General features: G+C 43.5%; 1 pseudogene; it reads left to right on the forward strand.

The window, feature by feature from the left end:
* The first annotated feature begins 1,686 nt into the window (after positions 1–1,686).
* On the forward strand, positions 1,687–3,116 carry LOC122492741 (annotated as a pseudogene).
* Positions 3,117–22,781: the final 19,665 nt, after the last annotated feature.

Here is a 22,781-nt window from a genome sequence, read left to right on the forward strand (position 1 = left end):
TGAAAAAAGATACATCATGCTAACACTAGTCATAAAAAAACTGAAGTAACTATATTCCTACCAGACAGACCTCAGGAAAAAAACAAGTATTATAAGTAAAGAGGAATAGTTCATAATAATAAAGTGGGTACGTAAACAATCCTAAATGTATATGCTTCTGATAGAGGATGAAAATACTTGAAGTATCAAAGTACTTAAATAATGAAGCACTGAAATATATAATTTGATAGAACTGAGAAGAGAAACAGACATAGCCAACATACTCATTAGAGATTCCAACAAACTTCCCTCAATAACTGATAAGTCAAGTAGACATTAAATCAGTAAGGATAATGACTTGAACACTATCAACCAGAATCACCTAATCAACATTTATAGAACACTATACCCAATAATTGCAAAATTTACATTCTTCTCATGTGCACATAGAACTATAGATAAACTATACGTTGGTCCATAAAGTAAGTCTCAAAAATTTCAAAGAAGATTAAATCATACCAGGAGTGTTTTTGAAACACAACAAAATTAAATTAGAAAGCAGTAACATAAAGATATCTGGGAAATACTCAAACGCTTGGAAAGTAAGCAATCTATGTCCAAGTAACTCACAGAGCAAGAATAAATTACAAGGAAAATTAGAAATTTGAATGATAATGAAGAGAATAAATTTGTGGGCCTGACTGAAGTCATGCTTAGAGGGAAATTTATAGTTTTAGAATAGAAGATTTAAAATCATTGATGTAAGTGTCAACCTTATGAAGGTAAAAAAGAAGGGCAAATAAAACCCAAAGTAACTAGAAATAAGGAATAATAAAGCTAGGAATGGAAATCAATGAGATACAAAATGGAGAAACAGTAGAGAAAATTAATAAAAGCAAAAAATTGTGTTTTTTTAATTTTTTTTTAATGTTTATTTATTATTGAGACACAGAGAGAGACAGAGCATGAGCAGGGGAGGGGCAGAGAGAGAGGGAGACACAAAATCCGAAGCAGGCTTCAGGCTCTGAGCTGTCAGCACAGAGCCCGACGCAGGGCTCGAACTCACAAACTGCGAGATCATGACCTGAGCCGAAGTCAGACGCTTAACCAACTGAGCCACCCGGGCGCCCCCCAAAAATTGTTTTTTTATAAGATCAGTAAAACTGTTAAAACTCTAGACTGATAGAGCATAAATTAAAGCAAACACAAGTTACCAGGTATGCCATCAAGAAAAAAAAAAAAGAGTAGACACATTACTATAGATCCTAGAGATATTAAAAGAATAATAAGGATATATTATGAACATCTTTTTATGCCAACAAATTCAACAGTTTAGATGAAATAGAAAAGTTCTTCGGGGCGCCTGGGTGGTACAGTTGGTTAAGCGTCCGACTTCAGCTCAGGTCACGATCTCTCGGTCAGTGAGTTCGAGCCCCGCGTCAGGCTCTGGGCTGATGGCTCAGAGCCTGGAGCCTGTTTCCGATTCTGTGTCTCCCTCTCTCTCTGCCCCTCCCCCATTCATGCTCTGTCTCTCTCTGTCCCAAAAATGAATAAACGTTGAAAAAGAAAAATTTTTAAAAAAAAGAAATAGAAAAGTTCCTCAAAGGTGCAAATTATCAAAATTATATATACACATCTATCTATTAAAGAAAGTGAATTTATAATTTAAAGCATTCTTTCAAGAACTCCAAAGTCAAGTGACTTTACTCTTAAATATTATCAAACATTTAAGGAAGAAAAAAATACCACTTTCACACATACTTTCAGAAAATTTCAGGAGAAAGGAATGCATCTCAAATAATTTTATGAGGGCAGCATAACACTGATCTAACACTCGTTATTAATGTAGTCAAATAGTAAGCAAACCACATCCAGCAATTTGTAAAAAGTATAATATTTCATGATCAACTATGGTTTAGGCAGGAAAAAAGTGTTATTTAACATTTGAAAATCATCAGTGTAATTAACCACATTAACATAATAAAGGAAGAAAACAGATGAAATGGACTTCATCAAAATTAGAAACTTTAACTCATCAAAAGACACATTATGAAAATAAGCAGGAGAAAATTCCTGATGCAGTCAGCGGGTGCCTCTGTGTGCAAGGGAAGATGGCTGAGCAGATGCCCAACTCAGTGCTGTTCCTGTGTCTGGGTAATATCTGTCAATCACTCATCACAAGAGCAGTTTTGAGAAAACTTGTAACTGATCAAAACATTTAAAATAATTGGAGGGTAGACAGTGCAACAACATCCACGCATGAAACAGAAAACCCTCCCGATTATCAAGGGCAGAATTGCATGAAGGAGCACGGTACTCCCACGAATCACATTGTCCAGGTGGGCTACCAAGAAGACTTTGCCACATTAGATTATACACTATGTACGGATGAAAGCAATCTGAGAGATTTGACTAGAAAAAGTAAACAAACTAAAACCTGCAAAGCTAAAATTGAACCACTTGGGAGCTATTATTCAAGAAAGCAACTTATTATTGGAGATCCCTATTATGGGAGTGACTCCGGCCTCGGGATATCTCCCAGCAGCGTGGAAGGTGCTGCAGGGCCTGTTTAGAGGAGGTTCAATGACACTGCATCCATTCCTGGCTGCAGCCAGCGGGACCAGTCCCCACAGCCTCGGCATCTCGCAGTCAATGTGTCAAAGTGCGGTAACATTCCATAGTTTGAGGCCACCGCTGTTTCTTTGGTTGACTTGCTCCTTCTTAACTTAAAAAATAATTATAGACGAAAGTCAGTTGTTGTGTTTGGCAGAAGAATGAATGAAGAGTTTTGATTCACATGGTTTATGGGGTAAAGTGTCCTTAGGTTAGTTGAACCTACCACTTTCCTCCAGTTACAAAAATTATGGAACAAACAAAATAGAACAGGATGAAATAAGCATTACTTTCAGACCCAGATCAAAATCCGAGCCCACTGAGGCTTGTAAGTCATCTGCCCTACCTCTTCCCTAAGTGTGGACGGCTTGATGAGGATAAAAACCCCCTGTTCTCCCACACTGCCTCCTTATACCAGAGCCCTTCACCATCCACAGGAGCGCACAACCTACATGAAAAGTGTTAATTTACACACGCTCATCATACACACTCGCGTACTTAAAAGAAAAAAAGGGCGCCTGGGTGGCTCAGTCAGCTAAGCGTCGGACTTCTGCTGAGGTCACAATCTCGTGTTTAGGGAGTTCGGGCCCCATGTCAGGCTCTGTGCTAACAGCTCAGAGCCTGGGGCCTGCTTCAGATTCTATGTCTCCCTCTCCGTCTCTACCCCTCCCCCGCTCACACTCTGTTTCTCTCTCTCTCAAAAATAAACATTAAAAAAATTTTTAAAGAAAACAGAAAAATATTTATGGAATTAATCTTAAGCACCTTTAATACTTCCTAGGTTTTGTTTATTTAGTTTATTTTATAAGGAAGTAGGCTTATTTGCTCCCATTTGAACCACTTTGTCCCTGGAAATTTAATCTGATCCAGAAAGACACTTACACGCTGGTTTATCTCACGGTCAGTGTGCAAAACGTGTCATTTTCTTATGTGCATGTGCAACCCAAATGTCAAAAATAAATTAGCTTAGGAGGGAAGAAAGTAATTACAAAGTTAGAAATTACAAAGTTAGAAAAAGCTCTTTTATGTTGGAATACTTAAATATTGATATGTTAATGAGCATTCATCAGTGCTTAATTTACAGGCAAATATAGGTCATTTCTGTGCACTGTGAGATAATTAATCTAAAACTCACATAGATACATGTCAGAAAAGATTGTTTTCAAAATAAACCGGAGAAATTATGAAAATACAGATTTTTTTTAAAAAAAGCAATGAACAAGAAAGCTCTCCAAATAGGAGAAAATATCTGTAGTAAATATACCTGGCAAAAGACTTGATTGCAAAATACTTAATAGGTCCTCTACAACTTAATAGCTGCAAGAGAACCCAACAAAAAACTGGCCAAAATATTTGAACAGGAACTTCACAAAGAAAAATATGTGAATGGATGGGGCACCTGGGTGGCTCAGTCGGTTACGCATCTGACTTCAGCCGAGATCATGATCTTCCCGGTCTGTGGGTTTGAGCCCCACGTCGGGCTCTGTGCTGTCAGCTCAGAGCCTGGAGCCTGCTCAGGATTCTGTGTCTCCCTCTCTCTCTCTCTGCCCCTCACCTGCCCATGCTCTTTGTCTTTCTCTCAAAAATGAATAAACATTAAGAAAAGTTTTTTTAAAAAAAATATGTGAATGGTTAATTCACACATGAAAAAAATCCTTAACCATTAGTTACCAGTACATAGCCACTAAAATGGCTAAAACAAACAGGACAGACAACATTTAATGTTGATAATGATATAGGACACTCTACAACAGTGTTCGAAGAGATATAAAATGGTACAATTTCGGAAGTTTCTCGTAAAGTTGAATGTATGCTTACACTACAACCCAGTAATTACACTTTCGGTATTAACCCAAAGTAAAATGAAAACACAGAAAGACTTATGACAAGAATGTTCATAGAAGCTTAAGTCATACGAGTCAAAAACTAGAAATAACCCCAATGTCCATTAGCAGGAAAGGGAATAAACAAATTGTAGTGCATTTATATAATGAAATACTACTTAGTAATAAAAATGAAATAAACTACTGACACCACAACACCACGGATGAATGTCAACCACATGCTGAATAAAAGGTGACAGACAGAAAAGAATGTACACAGTACCATTCCATCTTTCTAGAGTTTCTAGAATAGGCAATATTCACCTATAGTGACAGAAATGAGACTGATATTTGTCTGACCAGAGACTGGGAGGCGTTAACTACAAAGGATACTTTGGGTGGGGGAGACTCTATAGCTTTACAGGGTGTAAATTATATGGATATATACATTTCTCAAAACTCATCAAACCGCACACTTCAGATTTGTGCATTTCACTGCGTGTAGATTATATATAAAGTAAAATTACACATAATATATATTTATAATTATATATACATATTATATAATATATATGTTAATAATTTGCTTATATAAAGCAAAATTTTAATTATGGCTTTAATTCACCATTTCAATATGTTAAATGAAATACATATATAAAGGAATTAAAGAAAATAGCCTTAATCATTTTTTTAATGTTTATTTATTTTTGAGAGAGAGACAGACAGACAGAGCATGAGTGGGGAAAAGGCAGAGAGAAAAGGGAGACACAGAATTCAAAGCAGGCTCCAGGCTCTGAGCTGTCAGCACAGAGTCTGACGCAGGGCTTGAACTCACCAACTGGGAGATCATGACCTGAGTCAGACGCTCAACCGACTGAGCCACCCAGGCACCTCAACAGCCTTAATCTAATAGCGTCTCTATCATAATTACAAACATCATATGTAATAGTCTAACCTTAGAATTCTACCTTCTAACATCAGATAAAACACAAGGACATTAGGTATCACTGTATCTATACAAAATAAGACAAGTGAGGGAATCAATGAAAAGAATAAAGAATGGAAAGAAAAGAACAAAATGCTATTACCTACAAAGGATATGATTCCTCCATAGAAAATCAAAGAGAATCTATAAAAAACCAAGACAATTCCAGCAAAGTTGCTGGAAACAAGATCATATGAAACACAGTGTAAAACAACAAACACTGATGAGAGAGGGGTTTTTTGTTTTTTAATTTAAAAAAAAAAATTTTTAAGTAGGCTCCACACCCAATGTGGGGCTTGAACTCATGACCTGAAAGAGTCGCACACTCTACTAACTGAGTCAGCCAAATGCCCCTGGTTTTGTTTTGTTTCATTTTAGTTAGCATTTGTGATAGAAAAAAAAAAAATCTAAACTGTACATAGGATAAATTTAATAACAACAACCAAACTGTATAAATAAGGAACAGTATAATTGTAGTCGTGAAGTGTTCATGAATGGGAAGGTCAATAATATACACCTGGCCCTCCTCTCAAACACTTAATATACAAGTACAATGCAATCCAATTAAAATCTGACAAGTTGATCCTAAAGGGCCATGAATAACAATGACAACTCTGCAGACAAAGGACGATTAGTCCTATATGGGCAGAGATGGAGGGGGCCGAGAGGTGGAGGGAGTTATTTCCTACCACATACCAAAACGTACAATAAATCATAAAGCCATAGCAATTAAACAGTGTGGTGTTAGTGAAGGGAAGGACAAACAGATCAATCGAATAGTATAATGACCTATAAGTAGACGCAGGCACACACAAGCGGCACACACATCAATGGAGATCATGATGCCACTGAGTATTCAAACGTAAAAAGGCAAGATTAGGTCCCTACTTCATGCCAAACACAACAATAAATCCCACATGTAAATAAAAAACTATATTTTAAAAAAAGTAAAGGTATAGAGCAAAACTTTAAAAATCGGAAGAAAATAGGGAAGATACTGACACAAATTGGCAAGAACTTCTTAAACAAGAAATGGGATGGGGCGCCTGGGTGTCTCAGTCGGTTAACAGTCTGACTTCGGCTCAGGTCATGATCTCACGGTTCGTGAGTTTAAGCCCCGCGTCAGGCCCTGTGCTGACATCTCAGAGTCTAGAGCCTGCTTCAGACTGTGTGTCTCCCTCTCTCTCTGCCCCTTCCTTGCTCACACTCTGTCTCTCTGTCTCTCTCTCTCAAAAATAAATAAACATTTTTAAAAAGTAAAAAAAAGAAATAGGAAGAACGAACAATAAAGGAAAAGTTAGAGTCATCTAATTTAAAAATTTAAAACTCGGTATGGCAAAGACACAGAGGGGGACAAAAACAAAACAAAACAGACCATCCACAGTGTAGGATACGGGGCATTAGTGGATTTGTCATTTTTTCTTCATTTAAAAAAACTGAAAAAATTAAAACAGAGGTTGATGTGAACCAAAGGCGGTAACATTTTGACACAAATGGGTGCCCGCTACACGTGTGAAATCTCTATGGACGAGACAGAGGTTCACAGTTTCCCATTCTCCCTCCGCATCCTGACGGACCCTGGAGCCTCCCTGGGGGGCCCCAAGCCATGTCATGGCCTCCAGACCCGTGAGTCACAAACTACCTTTTCAATGGCAGTTGCCTCCCAAATCTGTTGCCCTGACCCCACCTCAACTTTTCTATTAATGCACTCTATTTTAAGACTATGGAAGGACAGGTTTCCCGGAGCCAGTGGACAGGGAAAGGCAGCTGAGAGATGCCATGTGAGCGTCCCCGCCCTTCAGCTTCCAGAAGGCTTCAGAGGAGCTGTTAAACAGATGGTGGGGGCTGAATGCACCACACTTAATCCCTCTCTTTGTCACAGGAGGAAATGTGACATAGCTTCAGCTATTAAAAAAAATTAAGAATGCTGAACACAACACCCAAAGGAAAAGAATAAAAAACACATTCAGTGTGGAGAGAGGACGTTCTCGCAGGTGGAATTATCAGTAAATAGGAGATTCGTCTGAAATCACCAGGATAGAGTGTCGTTTTTAAACTTTTTTTTTTATTATGGTAAAGTGTGTAGCATAAAATGGACCATTTTGCCCATTTCCAAGTGTACAGTTCAGTGGCATTGAGTACATTTACGATGTTGTGCAACCATCACCCCCATCTGTCCCCAAACTTTTCATCTTCCCAAATCGAAATTCTGCCCCATTAAACACGAACTCCTTATTGCCCCCTCTCCAGCCCCTGGGAACGGCCATTCTACCTCCTGTCTGTATGCATTTGACTATTCTAGTTATGTCATAAAAGTGGAATTGTACAGAGTGTCATTTTTAAGGAGTGCCACATACTCCATGGTATTGTTTAAAAAATAAAAAAAAGCACAATTGATGTGGCTTCTTCTCTCCTTGGCTTTTGCTTTGTGAAGGTGGACTGATTTGTGCCTGATGAACGCTGTATAGACAATGCCCTATTCTGTGTTACCTTTTGTACCGAATTTCATGGGGACTTTGTGGAAAAAGAACTTGCCCTTGCTATGTTGCAGCTCACCCAAGATCAGAGCCATCAGAGGTACAGCTATCACCCCGTGTGCAGAGTTAAAATATGCCTGGTTTGTATTAAAGCTCTGTACCATTAAGAGCAACCCATACAATGTAATGGTACTCCTTAAAAATTCTATGAGAGGAAATCAAATTTTTAGCAAAGCAGTCCCTAAGCAAATTCTGGAGTCTAGGAGAAACAATTTCTCATAACAACAGTTCCGAAAACCAAAAGCACTAGAATAATAAATATGGAACAAGCCACAGCTCCCTTTAGCATTAGCCAATTTCAGTCTTGTGAACACAACCTGAATTATGGACGATGTGTAATATACTCTTCTAAAAAGGTTTCAGGGAGGTAATTTTCAGAAGGCGCTCCCGGTAACATCTTCTAGTATAACCCCTACTTGCTTTACAGACTTACTAAGGGCAGTAGACGGGAAGAAAGACGGACGAAAGAGGTAAAATGGCACAGAATGAAACAGGTTTGTGTGTGGTGAGAGAATCTCCAGGCAGAGCACTAGAAATCCAGTGCTGTAGCTCTGTTACCTCCTCCGTGTGCTCAGCCACGCCCTTCAGCTCGAAGGGCCTCCGTACCCTCACCTGTAAAGCAGGGAAGGGTGCCCTTTAAGATTTCAGAGACAGGTGACCCTTCTACATAAAAGGAAAACTCATCACTCCTGCACCAACACATTGCCTACCGTTCTTTAACAAGCAGGGACTTGTGACGGTTTACCACACGAACAACGATTTGCAAGTGGTACCCTACATACAAAATGGTTTTGCTCTCTGGCTTTGGGTTCACATCTGCCTCTTTCTTCCCCTCAATTTGGTATGTTTCTCTGTACTTATAAATATTCCCAAGCGTTGCCCAGGTTTCCGCCCCACTCTTGATGGCAGGTACCCCACACTCCAAACAAGGATGGCTTGTCCTGCCCAGGCACCCATGCCGTCCCACCTGGCACATGAGGACACAGAGCCTGAGAAAAGCAAAACAGCCACCACGGGCAGATCCAGAACTCTGAACCCTTGCAGACAACTCAGGTGCTTTCCAGCTGGAGCCTGGAGGCCTCTACTTACTGAAGTCCACAAAATCTGCCAGCTGACAGTTCCTACTTCTGCAGGGAGAGTACTCAGGATACCAGGAACATGGCCCTGGGACTCTGAGAGCCAGGGTGAAGACGGCTCTCATGTCCAGAAATATGGGGCTGCCCGGCCTCCTCAGAGGATTCCATACCGGGATGCAAGGCTACGGGGTTACAGCAAGCTGGTCCTGGCTGGAGTTCTGTTTTCCAAACCACAACTCATCACACAGGCGGACCAGGGAAGAAGAGAACAATCTCAAGGCCCTGGAGTGAGCCGCCCAGGGTCAGGGTGTACAGCAGCTCAGTAGAGTTGGGGGAGTCGGGAGGACACTCTTCTCCAGGCTCCCTGGGCCAAGGCAAGGCTGCCTCTGTGTGGACCGTCACGTCCCCATGAGAAAAGACTTCTGGGTTTCTCTCATCTCCTTCTTCCGCTGGGGATCTGCTCTTGCTGCCACTTGCCTCACCTGTTCGAGCACCCACACATTCCCCATCCATGGCCACCTCCCATGTGCCTGGGAGCCGAGGGACGGCACACCTAGCCTCTGCAGGTGCTTTTCTCTAGGTGCTCCTAGACCCATCCCCGTCCACTCTCAGACCTTGTCCGTTGCCACAGTTCCTCTCCTTTTTGGCAATATACTCTCCTATCCTGACAATATACAAAGGATGAAGACTGTAAAATCACCACCACGGGCCGATCACCCAGTTTATAAAGGAAAATTTTACCGAAACTGTTAAAGACCCTCAAATTACATTGTACACACTGCCTGCCCCAGAGGTGATGATTTTTAAGTGTTTATCGTTCCCATGCATGGATTTATCCTTTCCCTTGCTATGTATGTATCCTTAAAACATAGAATGTTGTTTTCCATGTTTTCAAGTAAATAGTTGGTATTGTACTATATGCATTCTTCTGGAACTTGCTTGTCTCGCCGAGATGATGTATATGAGATCTGTCCACATTGATACGCATAGCTATAGCCCACTCACTTTCACCACTGTCTACCATTTGGCCATGTATGTAAGTCACTTATTCATGAAAGAAATACTCCAACTATAGAGCAAGAAGCAGTCCACCTTTACGTATAACGGATCCCAAAATGAAAATGGAACAGATGACAGTTGTCAAGCCCTGATTTGTTTTCCCTACTCCTTCACGTTGATTTGATATCCATGATTAATTTAAATGCTGACGAAATTCAATTATGTTCATTTCTAGAGAGATTACTTCCACATAATCCCATGTTTTAAATAATAGCAATAGGTATTTCTATTACCACACAGAAACACCAGAGTAATGGCCAGGTCCCAACCAGCTGATCCTGTAGATTTAATGGCATAACTCCTAACAGACACATTTGAGAGAGAAGCTTGGTGAGAAGGATTACATATCCAGCTAAAGATGCACCAGGACTCAGAGAGTCTACAGAACTCTTTACATGAATGGAGCAAATCCATCTGTCAATGAATGCAATAACCGAGTCTGGCACCTTATGTTCATCTTTCCATCATCAAATGGAAAAGAAACAGCGAACCCTAGATAATCTCCTTGGTGCCAGAGAGAACTTGGGTTGGCAAGTGACGAAAAGGAGGTACTAAGAAAAATGGGGAAAATGGCAGCCATGGGAGAAGCCAACACTTTGAAGAAACGGTTGGTCCATCTGTCTTCAAGAGTTGCTTCAAGAAGGAACCAGCTGTCTGAGTCTGGGGAAAGTCGAATGAGAACTTGCATTTAAAATAAGATCGTATTCGAAAGCCGACAGGTCTGTTCTGTTTTGCTTGTTTCCAAATCACGACCGAAGTCTTCATCCTGTTTTATTGGCTTCTCGGGCTGAGTGCTGGGTATTTTAGATCATTTTGCAAAATTTAGCTGAGAGGAATAAATTGCCAAAAAAAAAAAAAAAACTTGAGAAATCTATATTATTTGTATTCCATAAGACACATGTCTGGAAATAATACACGCAAACTTGGACGGACCCAACTGCCGTATTTAGCGCCTGGAGAAGAAAGAGAAAGAAAAGGACATTTTGGTTGTCTTCGTGTTTGTATTCTTTTCTTGAAAACTCAGACACACCTTTCCTTTACGAAGGTTCTTTCCTTGACAACTAATGTCACCTGGAACCTTAAGCTCACAGAAACCACCCAAGGATTTTGAAGGCTAACCACAAGTCAACTCTAAAGAGGGAGTCTTGCCAGTGTTGTTTGATGAGAAAAATCACCGTGAGGGGATTGCTCATTGCGCTGAGGGAGTAATGGTCCTTTGACATTACTGTCTTGCTTCCTCTGATTTCACACAAGATCCCTACAGTTCCTGCCCCCCGCTCTTTCCTCCACCTTACCCACCGCCGCCTCAGACTGGGTCAGAAAGAGAAGTCCTCAGAGACTCATTCATTTGTATATCAACTTACTCGAGAAAGATCCAGAAAATGGTGAAACAGCCCACATACCAGACCAGCCACATGCAGTAGCATGAGAAGGCACTCGTTCAGGTTTTGAAAGAAGGGAGCCTAGAAAAATCCTGTCTTCAGCTGTTTCTCTTCCCCGCCAGCTTGCTCTGGACAGGCTGTATCAGGCTTGGGTATTTGGCCTCCATTTTCAGACAAACAAAAATTATACCAGGAGACTGCAGACATGTACTCTCCTTCCCTCGGTTTTGTCTCAAAAGTTCAAAGTGTTAAAAATATAAACTATGATTCAGCTTTTAAAACTTCTGTGCTCCTGTCATAATAACGGCGGGCCAGACGTGAGGGGGCAAGAGAGAAAATCCAATTAATCCTACCCCCGTGGGCAAACAACCTTATCAGACATTTTCCTTCAGCCCCAGCAGAAGTTTTGCATGAAAGATCCCACCTGTCAGTTTTTCGTTTGATTCAGCACAAAATCTCTGAGGCAGCGTTTTTACTTTAACTCGGAGGTAAGTTTTATTAAAAATGCCTGTTACAGCCAGCTGGTGTCAAACCGTTGGTTTGCTAACTAGGCATCAATGGAAGAGCCTGCAATTCTCTCTGTTTGATGAAGATGAGAGCTTCAAACTATTAATGCCACCCCTAAAGCTGGTCTGCCATGGGCCAGGTGAGCCACAGGAGGCGGGGGATTCGGAGAGAGATGGGGGGGAGCCTCCCTTTCACTTCCCTCTCCAGTCACAGATTTGTGTCTTAAGTGCACTCTTTCCCCCATCCTGCACTGGTTGCTTTTGTAAAACTGGATCACGCAAAGACACATCCCAGAATCGCATTCCGGTTTTCCTGATATCGTATTTGTGACATTAGCATAACATATGCTATCAAACACCAACAACGTACGTGTCCGACAAAAACGCCCCGGAAAAGACTCAGGTTCTCCACGCCGGGAGGGTATTTGCACACAGCCGGACCATCGGACCCAGAGAACCCGTCAACCCAGACATCAGCGTGCTCAGTGGGTGGCGGGGGGAACGGTGGGTGTGAGACGCAGCTCCCCAACCCCAGAGGGGAGTGTATTCCTCACCTGTCGAAGCTCAGATGCTGAGCCCAGGGCTGTCCTTCCCCTGCCACCCGCCCTAGACCAGGGACCCTCAGAATGTTACACGTTAGGTCGCCTAGTGTTGTCATTTATTGGTCCAACCCTCTGCCTTTGGCATTCCTGAAGCTGTTTCATGACAGGAGGGCCAGGAGCTGGTATCAGCAACAGTTTCAGTCCCTGGGCTTAGACAGTGTGGTAAAGACCAGATGGATCTTAATGGAAGAGCATTAGATCCAGAGCCATTAACCTCAGATCCATGTTCTGGCTTTCCATACACTTTTTCTTTTAATGTATATTTATTTATTTTGAGAGACAGAGACAGCAGGAGCCAGGCAGCAGCAGCAGAGAGAGGGGGACACAGAATCCCAAGCAGGCTCCGTGCTGTCAGTGCAGAGCCCGATGTGGGGTTCATACCCATGAACTGTGAGATCATGATCTAAGCTGAAATCAAGAGGTGGATGCTTAGCCAACTGAGCCACGCAGGTGCCCCACCACATACTCTTCTTTTTAACAAGTGTGAGCCTTGCTTTCCTCTCCTTACAGTGCAGGTGTTAATAGTGAGCGTCTCGTCTGCTGAAGGCATCTGATGTTTTTGACTAGACACTTTGAGAGCAAGCTTCCCCAAACACCCGATGCCCTCTGGTTTGGGTTCATATTTCCTCTGTAGTAAGAACACCCTCCTATTTCTGGTGCTCTCAGGTGAAGCCTGTGGAATTCTGCAATTCACAAGCAAAGTCACCAAACTTGAACTTGTCACATTTCCTGCGAACTGGCACTCTTCCTCTATCCTTCCCCTCAGTCAGTGGCACCATCACTGACTGGAAGGCTAGAAAGTGGGACTCATCGTGCAGTCCTTACCCTGTCCGCTCCCAGGAATCCATCATACAGCCTGCTGATTGTCCTTCCCTGGTGTCCACACTTGCCTCTCTCCTGCCCTAAGGCTTGCATCCAGAGGGCGTTCTCTGCCTGCACCCTTGGCCGCTCTACCCTGCACACGGCTGCCGAGTGCTCTAAGTCCGAGGACGTGACCCCCTTAAAATCAGTAGTGGCTCTGCATGGCCTCCAGCAGAAAGTTCCAGCTCTTTGGCTTGGCACTCCTCTTTCAGGACCTGGCCCCCGGCCCCCGGCCCCCGCATGCCTCCCCTCTGACCCACCCCGTATCTACTCACACCATGCTCACCATGGGCTCTGCGTGATGGCCCATGCTACCACTGACCTACAATGATGTGAGCTCCCCAGGGGCAGGGGGCACAGCGGGGATGTGGGGGTTTTTTGTTGTTGTTCGTTGTGCTGGTTCCTGAACCTAGCACGGTGTCTAGAGCAGAACCCTAATGAACACTTGAAAGAATGCATGAATGGTCACTCGAGACTCCGAGTAAGCAGCCTCTTGTCTTGGGAGCATCTCTTGGTTCCTCTTCTTAATCTCAACAACCAAATGTGTAATCCTTCATTTGAGTGTCTCTTTCTGCCCCGTTGTCCTGCAGACACCTGTCTTACAGCATCTGCCGCTCAGCTCTGATTGCCCAGTTCGCTGCATATGCTGAGCACTATGTTAGAGGCCTCGTGAGAGAAGAACTGTCTTATGTTGGCTCTTGTGTTCTCTCTCTGTCTCTCCCTCTCCCTCTCTCCCCCTCTCTTTCTCCCCCTTACCTGGTTCTCTCTTCTCCTGCACATCTGATACAAGCAACCAGGTGGCGGGCCCTGTACCCCGTGTGTTATGAGCATCTCAGAAGGCAGGCCCATCGTTGGGCTCAGTGACAAATACATAATATGCTAGCCATACATTTTTAGGCCGTTTCACGCCCACACCGAGATAAGGAATCATTTTTCCTGGCTAACCCATGGGCCCGGCGTCACCAAGGACATGCGCAGACGTACCCCATCCGTTCAGTTCCATGGTGGAAATCTGATGGGGGACGATGACTCTGGCTTCCTCTCCCAGAAACATAAAATCACCTCACTGTGTAGACGACAAATAAGTACAACTTACAACATGCGGACACCATAATGAGATAGGACATGACAGACCACATTTCCCATTCAACGTGTTTGTTTGTTCGAGCGACGTCTGAAGGGTTTGTGCCAGAAGAGAGACAGACTGACCGCTGAGGGCAAGGGGAAACAGCTGCTCCAAGGTAAAGACCAGGAAAATCAAACACATTTTCTCTGTAAGATCCAAATCCGGTTCCAAATTTGTCCGTTTCGTGGACAAATGGGGGGATTCTGGGGATCGCTCAGTTTGAGAGGGTGGGACCATCACCATGTGCTTATTTATCTGGTCCTTTCTCATGGCCCCAGGAGTATGTAGAGACCGTCTCTTTCCCAGCTGTCGGGACCCTAACTTACGAGCTCTGCAAATAAGTCAGCGGGAATAGTACGTTCACCCAAAAGGCAGCAATTACAAATCCCTGTGCCAATATTTGCTCTGTCCCGCTGAATTGTATTTGTAGAACCTGAGAGAAGAGCAAAGTCTCCTGTGTCTGCTGTGGCCTGAGCTGGCAGTGGGAAGGAGAAGAAGGAGCCACGGGTGTGGGGGGCAGGCGCGGAGTCTCCACTGGCCTAGCATGTGGCCTCCAGCTTCCTCATCATCTCAGTGAGACCTCATTTGAAAAACCACCCTGAAACTAAGATATCATAGAATTGAATTGGCTCTTCTCACTATTCTCATCCCAGGCACCTTTCCTCCCCGATGCTGCTGTGAAGACACAGTATTACCTGTCCACTGGACTCCCGAGTCCGGGCCTCCATGTCTAATTGCCTCCTTGATTCCCACTCGGATGCCCCTAATGCACCTCAAATCAACATGTCCCAAACCAGAACTAAGACCCACACCTGCCTATCCCTGGTCCTTTGTTCAGAAAACACGGGCCATCTAACCAGTTACACAAGGCAACAAGTTCAGGTCCTTCTTGGTGCCTCTCCTTACTCCTTCGCCCAACGCAAGAGATGCCCCCTTATCCACAGGGGTTCCTAGACCCCTGCTGGATGCCTCAAACCACAGATGGTCCCAAACCCAATACATACATACGTGTCTGATAAAGTTTACTTATAAATTAGGCACAATAACAGGTGAACAATAACCAATAATAAAATAAGAACTATAACAATATACTGTGATAAAAGTTTCGTGAATGCGGTCTCACTATCAAAATACCTTATTGTTCTGCACTCACTCTTCTTGTGATGATGTGAGGAGATAAAATGCCTACGTGATGGGATGAAGTGAGGTGAATGACGTAGCATTGTGACACAGCATTAGGCTACTACTGATCTTTTTTTTTAATGTTTATTTATTTTTGAGAGAGAGTGACAAAGTGTGAGCAGGCTCCAGGCTCTGAGATGTCAGCACAGAGCCTGACGTGGGGCTCGAACTTCCAAACCAGGAGATCATGACCTGAGCTGAAGTCAGACACTTAACCAACTGAGCCACTCAGGCGCCCCCTGACCTTCTGACGATAAGCCAGGAAGAGGATCTTCTGCTTCTGGTTGACCACAGGTAACTGGAAACCATGGAAAGCTAACCGTGGATAAGGGGTAGACTACTGTACAACTCCTGGAACCATCAACGTTTCCCCCACTAGTCTCTCCAGAATCCACATTATTTCTCTCCATCCCAGCTGACTTCACCCTCTCCCCAACTGCCCCCTGACCCACCACTAACAGCCCCCCACCACAGGTCTTCCCAGGAACCCCTGCCTCTCCAGTCTCCTCACGGCAGCCCCTGTGGTCTTTGAAAAGCACAGATCTGGTCATGTCACCGTCTACAGAAAATCTGTGAGAACCTTCACGCACTCCTGGTGGGGGTGCGAATCAGAATGGCCACATTAGAGAACTGCTCAGCACAATCCATTAAAGCTAGACATACGTATATGTATCTGAGGTCCCAGAAATCCCACTGTTAGGAAAACACCCAATGGAAAGGGTAAACAGAATCACCAAGTAGTTCATGGTAGGATATTCTAAACAGCAAAACACAGGAAACTATCCAAATGTCCATCAACATCACAACTGATAAACAAATTATGTTATGTTCACACAGTACACTATTGCTACAAGCAGCAAATGGAGGGGTCTCATGTTGTTGAGTGAAGGAAGTCGAACAAAAAATACAATTGTAAACTTTACATTTATGTAAAGTTCAGAAATGGTCAAAACTGATCAATGGTCTTACAAGTTATAAAAGGGGGTTCCTTTGGGAGCATACTGGTGGCTGGGAAGGGATCCAGAGAAGCTTCTGGAGTGTTAATGATGTTCTGTCTATCGAGCTGGGTGCTGGTCACATGATGAGTTTGCTGTGAAAAGTCATAAGCTGACCCACCCGGGCACTGTTCTGTATGCACCTGCTTGAACTAAGTGTTTGTTTCCCTTCCAAATGCTTATGCCAAAATTCTACCCCCCGATATGATGGCATTAGGAGGTCAGGACATTAAGATTAGATGAGAGCATGAGGCTGTAGCCTCGGGAATGGAACTAGTGTCCTCGTAAGAGTCGAGAGAGCACTTGCTGAAGACACGCACGGACTTGACAGGAAGTCGGTCATCTACAAACAGAAAAAGGGCTCTCAACAGAACTCAACCATGCTGTCACCCTGATCTCATACTTCCAGCCTCAAGGACTATGAGGAATACATTTCTGTTGCTTATAAGCCACCCAGTCTGCAGCTTTTCGTTACAGCAGCCTGAATGCACTAAGGCAGCATGTAAAACTAAACAACACTGACAACTTTTGACCCCTCCTTACACAAAGATCAGAGTTCTAACTTGCTTCAAGAACCTCCTTGCTTTGGTTCCTGCCTACATTTTGAACCCAAGACACCCGCTTCTTTCTCCCTGTCTCTGGGCTGCAGCTGTACTGGCCTCATGGATCTCTCTGTCCCGTGAAGCCACCAGCTCCCTCCGGCTTTGGGGTCTTTGCATACGCTGCTTGCTCAGCCCCTCCCCTCACCTGTAACTTTCTACATATCCTTCAAATCTCAACTCAAACCTCCCTTTCTTAAAGAGATCTCCCCTGGCCCCCAAACCACGGTGCACATGTTGCACTCTTGTACATCCCTTCGTGGCACTTGTCCCGGTTTACAGCTACATATTTGTGCCTTTGATCACTGTCTGTCTCCCCGACTAGACTTAAGGTCCATGCAGTCAGGGTGTGTATCTGTCTGTTCATTCTGTATCTGCAGCACCAAGCCCAGCACCCGCCTGGCAGTATATGCTCAATAAATATTTATGGGCTGAAAGAGTGAGCCAGCCTAAGGCCCAAGATGGCAGTGTCATTTCTTGGCATCAGACATCTCAAAAGACTAGCCCTTCCAACTTCTGAAGTTTCCTTCCTCATGTCTAATTCCTTTCTGCTGCAATTTGAGCTCATTTATGTTCATCTTGCCCTCAGCGAATATAAATTGAGATACTTACCACTGAATCTCCATTCTCCATACACGTTTTCTGACATCTTTGAAGTTAGCTGTGAAGTCACTTTGGATTTTCATCTGTTCAGTCAAAATAAGCTGATCCATGCAGATTATGGGTTCCTATTCTCTAACACAGCTTTTGCTTGACTGTAAACTCAGCCGGGCAAACTTACGTGGAGGGAAAAACAGATCTGAACATATATGTTTCACCAAGGATAGAGGACATTTGCATCACACGAGCTCATACAGCATACCTAAAATAATATTAATACCTATCATCCATTGAACACCAACTGGATGAAGATGAGGCTCAGAGCACTCAAGTAATGCATGGCAAGTGACCCAGCTACAGAGATCCGGAGGTAGGACTAGAAAACAATCAGCCTAGCTTGAGCATCTTAACCTTTACTCAGTGAGAATACAGTAATGCTTACTATTTCTCCATCCACCAGTAAACGAGCTATATAAATACAACACTTTGGATCACTGTATCTTGACTTTTCTTTAAACAGTAACGGAGGTAAGTTGTAGTCCCAGAGGGCATCAAATTTAGCCATTAAATTCATGATGACCCACGAAGTAGAACATGATCTTATCCCCTTAGTGCTCTGAGCCATAACATAGCTTGTCCATAAGCTGGATCAGGAATACTGTAAATGAAAAAAGACATCTGGCACCACCCAATGAATCGTCCTCTGCCATCAAACCTGTTTTAGTCATCCACCAGAATGGCAGATGTTATAGATCTCTTTTGATTTTGATTTTATTTTAATTCCAGCACAGTGGTATATAAGTTTGAGATGTAGACTATAGTGATTCATCAATTCCATACATTACTTAGTGCTCATCAAGGTGAGTGTCACAGATCTCTTGACGAGGAAGGGCACTCTCATAGTAAACTAAATGCTCCCCTTCTCATTTTTAGTTCTTCACCCATAGGGGAGATTTCCTTGTGACTGTTGACTTTCCCTTTGATCATGTAGCCCCTAGTCTGCTCTCCCTCCAGAGTGGCCCTTTAGCTGGGTATAAAATTAGTACCTGTTCCATGGCCCCCACTGGCACTATTCTCCATCCAGATAGGACTCCCTAAGCTGTGGGTACAAGTACACTGGCCCCAATCCTCCAAGGCTTCACACTTCACCATTAACAATGGTGGGGGAGAGGGTGGGAAACAAAGGCAGGTGAGAGAGATAAAAGAAGTCCACACCCTAGCTCCTGAGGTAGCATCAGGCAGAAAAGAATCCCGGAGTCATGACTCACCAACAGCTACCTGTGTATTTCTGTTTGGATTCAGAAACAACCTGTTAGGCCCCCTGAAAACCATAAGCCCTCTAAACGCTCATTTGCTGCACATAATTCTCGATTCTAGAATGCTGAAACCAGTACAGATGTTCAGGCACAAAGCTTTCAAACCCAGACAACAGCTGCTCTGGATCAATAACACTCACACCATTTCTGCAAAAGGCATGGTTGCTTTTCATGACTGCTAGGACAGTTAAGTGTCACAACTATTGCTACATATAGTTAGGAACCTAAGATGCTAAAAGATTTACAAAGTGAAAAGAGGTCCTTCAGGGCATCCTGCAACACACCGGGCGGGGGGGGGGGGGGTGCTCTCAGGGCAGCTGGGAACCAGTGATCCAGCCATTTACATATCTTCCAGTGTTCTTTGCTCTATTCTTTCTCCCCTTTGGTTCTCTTTATTTGTGGTCCCACCTCCAAAGCCAGACTATATTGGATACTCATGAACTGTCTAAGCCCTCCATCACAGACCTTAAGAGGAAGGCAAAGCCAAGCAGCACTTACTATTTACAAAGAAGTGAAAAAAAATGAGCATGAAGTCCTCACCTTTGTGACTGGAGTGAAAACAGTGTAGTTACATCCAAAGAATATGCTTAGATGACAGACCCAGAGGAGCTAGAGAAGAATTAATAGGTTATCTCAGCTATTCTGCTTATTACCAACGAGAAAACAGTAAGGTCAAGACCATGAAATTGCCTAAGACCCCTCAAGTGGTCAGTTCCGTTGCAGTCTTGGTAGGGAGCTGTCACCTTGGTAGGCAGGCACTGGCTGTCACCAAACACACAGACATTCAGCCAGCGCCCCCAGGCTCCAGTACGGGAGTCTCAGGGTGGCCAACAATCGATGGCAGGTGGCCTTCAGTCACCAAGACCCACATCTGCCTGGTGGCTTGCTTCCGCACAGACTCAGCTGCAGCGACTTCTCTCATTACCACTAACAGCATCCTACACCACCTCCTCCAAACATTATTGCCATATGGCTGTGTCACAGCCTTAATGAAAATTCAGCTTGCCACCAGACAGGGCAGATTGATTTCTCTATCGGTGTTTATACCCAGGTATTAGACAAGTTTGAGGTCAAAGCGAGGCCAGAGACAGCCAGTCTCCTGTGGTCACAGCAGAGGTTGCTTTGAATGGGCCCTGGGAGTGCTGGCACCTTAGATTCTGATAGAAACCATTTTAGGGCCTTCATTAGTATATAGTTTAAAACAATATCCTTAGGGGCACCTGGCTGGCTCAGTCGGTGGAGCACGTGACTCTTGAGCTCAGGGTCATGAGTTAAGCCCTGCGTTGGGTGTAGAGTTTACTTAAAAATTAAAAGTAAGAAAATAAAAAAAATACCTAAAACTGTATTCTTAACAATTCAGATGGTTACTAAAGGGATGAACTGTGGTTTTTCTGAATTGGAGGGCTATGGGAAAAAAAAGGTTTGGAGTGGGAGAGAGAAAACCAAGTGAGTTATTTACTACGTGAGTTATTCACTAAGTCTTTGGTGGAGCCCTAGAAAATGATACTCAAAGCATCATTTAAGATGCCCTCTTCCAGTTGTAGAAATTGGAATTTGGGCATTTCAATTACAGTTTCCCCACAGAGCCCTCCTGTGACATTCTTTTCCAGGAGTCCATATCCCATTTAGAGAGGACGTATGCCTTTTCCATTCTGGCTCTGCAGAAAAGATCTGATTGTGAGGTTGAACCAATTTTCCCTGACAGCTTGAATTTTATTATTTGAATTTTCCTTAATGGGTTTCCTAACATACTTTGGTAAAACTTGTCCTTATAATTCCAAACACTTTCAGTTCTGTTCCTTACATGGGCGCTCCACTGAATTCCATGAGTCTCTACCCCCTTTAGTTTTCAAACCGCTAATGACTGTTGCATAAGACCTGACCTAAGGGGCTGCAGAGAGACCAGGATGGGACGCTGGGCAAGGACACCACAGGAAGGTGCTGAGACACCAGCCCTTGGACGGGCTCATCAGGCAAAGTTCAGCTTTGCTTCCAATCTATAGCCCTATTGTAAGCTGCTAACCTGTTCTTGGATTTAAAATCATAATCAGGGGTGCCCAGATGGCTCAGTTGGTTAAGTGTCCAAATCTTGATTTTGGCTCAGGTCATGATCTCACAGTTTATGAGATTGAGCCCCGTGTCAGGCTCTATGCTGACAGTGTGGAGCCTGCTTGGGATTCTCTCTCTCCCTCTCTCTCTCTGCCCCTCCTCTGCTCTCTTTCTCTCTCTCTCAAGAACAAATATTTTTTTAAAAATCCTAATCAGTAGCCATAGCGGATCATTCTTCCTGCTCTCTCTCTTCAGGCCCTGATGAGAAAGGACACCCAAATCCCAAATCTTTCCTGGTGACTTGATATTAGATAATGAGCTTTTGCTCCTAGGGGCTTCTTAAAATGGCAATTTACGGCAAGAGATCTGTTCAGGATCTGGAGTAGAGAGGGTACCTGTGGGATTGGGCTCCGGGTATGAAGTCCCTTCCACAGCCACACGTGAAGGATGTCAGGGCCCCTCTACCAATCTTCCTCCTTAACCATCTCTATATGAAATAAACGGGAGCTCTTGAGGGACAGCCTGGAATGCATCTGTATATGTGGTACTGGGAAATTACATGTAACAAGAGATTATTTTAGAATGTAAAAGGAAATATTAAAACCGAAAGCACATGTCAAAACCAATTTCTCCAGTAATTGCTTATCTGGGGTACAAGGACCCTGCCTCAGAAATGTGCACTTATCTTGAAATATGCAGCAACCCCAACAATAGATTGTATATGGAAAACGAGTTGAGTAGATGAGTAATTTAACAAGAATTTTCTTCTACTGGTTTCCAAAGCATCGTCAAGATTGTGCTCCTGTCATCTGGATTGGTTTAAAATAAAACTCTGTTGGGTTTTTTTTTCAAGAACAGATGGAAAGAGGGACACAAAGGCGAACAGTATGCAAACAACAGCAGAATTTCAAACAGTAGTGGGTAAAGAAATGGGAAATAAACACAAGTCTAGGAAACAGCTATAACTTCAGTCCTAGGAAGGTGTTTTCTGACCTATTACGTAGACACTTTCAAGATGAACAATCTCCATCATTCTGTCTCCAGTCGACGCATCAGACCGTGGGCCTGTCAGGAGCCAGGGTCCTCAGGGCCCGACACATGGAACCACGAGACCAGAGCCAGACTTTCAGGAGCTTTTCATATAGTTAAATCAATAAAGGGAGCTGAGAGTAATAAGGAAGTGTTTTCAAGCAAATGGAGAGAAATAACCTTACAACAAGAACCCGTATGACACGTACATTTTTTTTCATTACGGGGATGAGAAATTGTTTTTAAAGAACGAAAGCAAGCCGATGTTAAAGGGAGTGAAATGCCTACATAACTCAATAGAGTAGATGATCAACTACCAAAGCGAAATTCTCATTTTTGAGACATCAGGATTGATCTGCCCAGACAATAACATCTGCATGTATGGCATCAATCAGGCTGTCTTCACAGTGCTGATCTGGGGTCCGGAGAAGGCTTCCCACACGCCACCCGCAGAGCTGCCCC

Source organism: Prionailurus bengalensis, chromosome D2 (assembly GCF_016509475.1).
Source record: "Prionailurus bengalensis isolate Pbe53 chromosome D2, Fcat_Pben_1.1_paternal_pri, whole genome shotgun sequence".
In the NCBI taxonomy this organism is placed as follows: domain Eukaryota; kingdom Metazoa; phylum Chordata; class Mammalia; order Carnivora; family Felidae; genus Prionailurus; species Prionailurus bengalensis.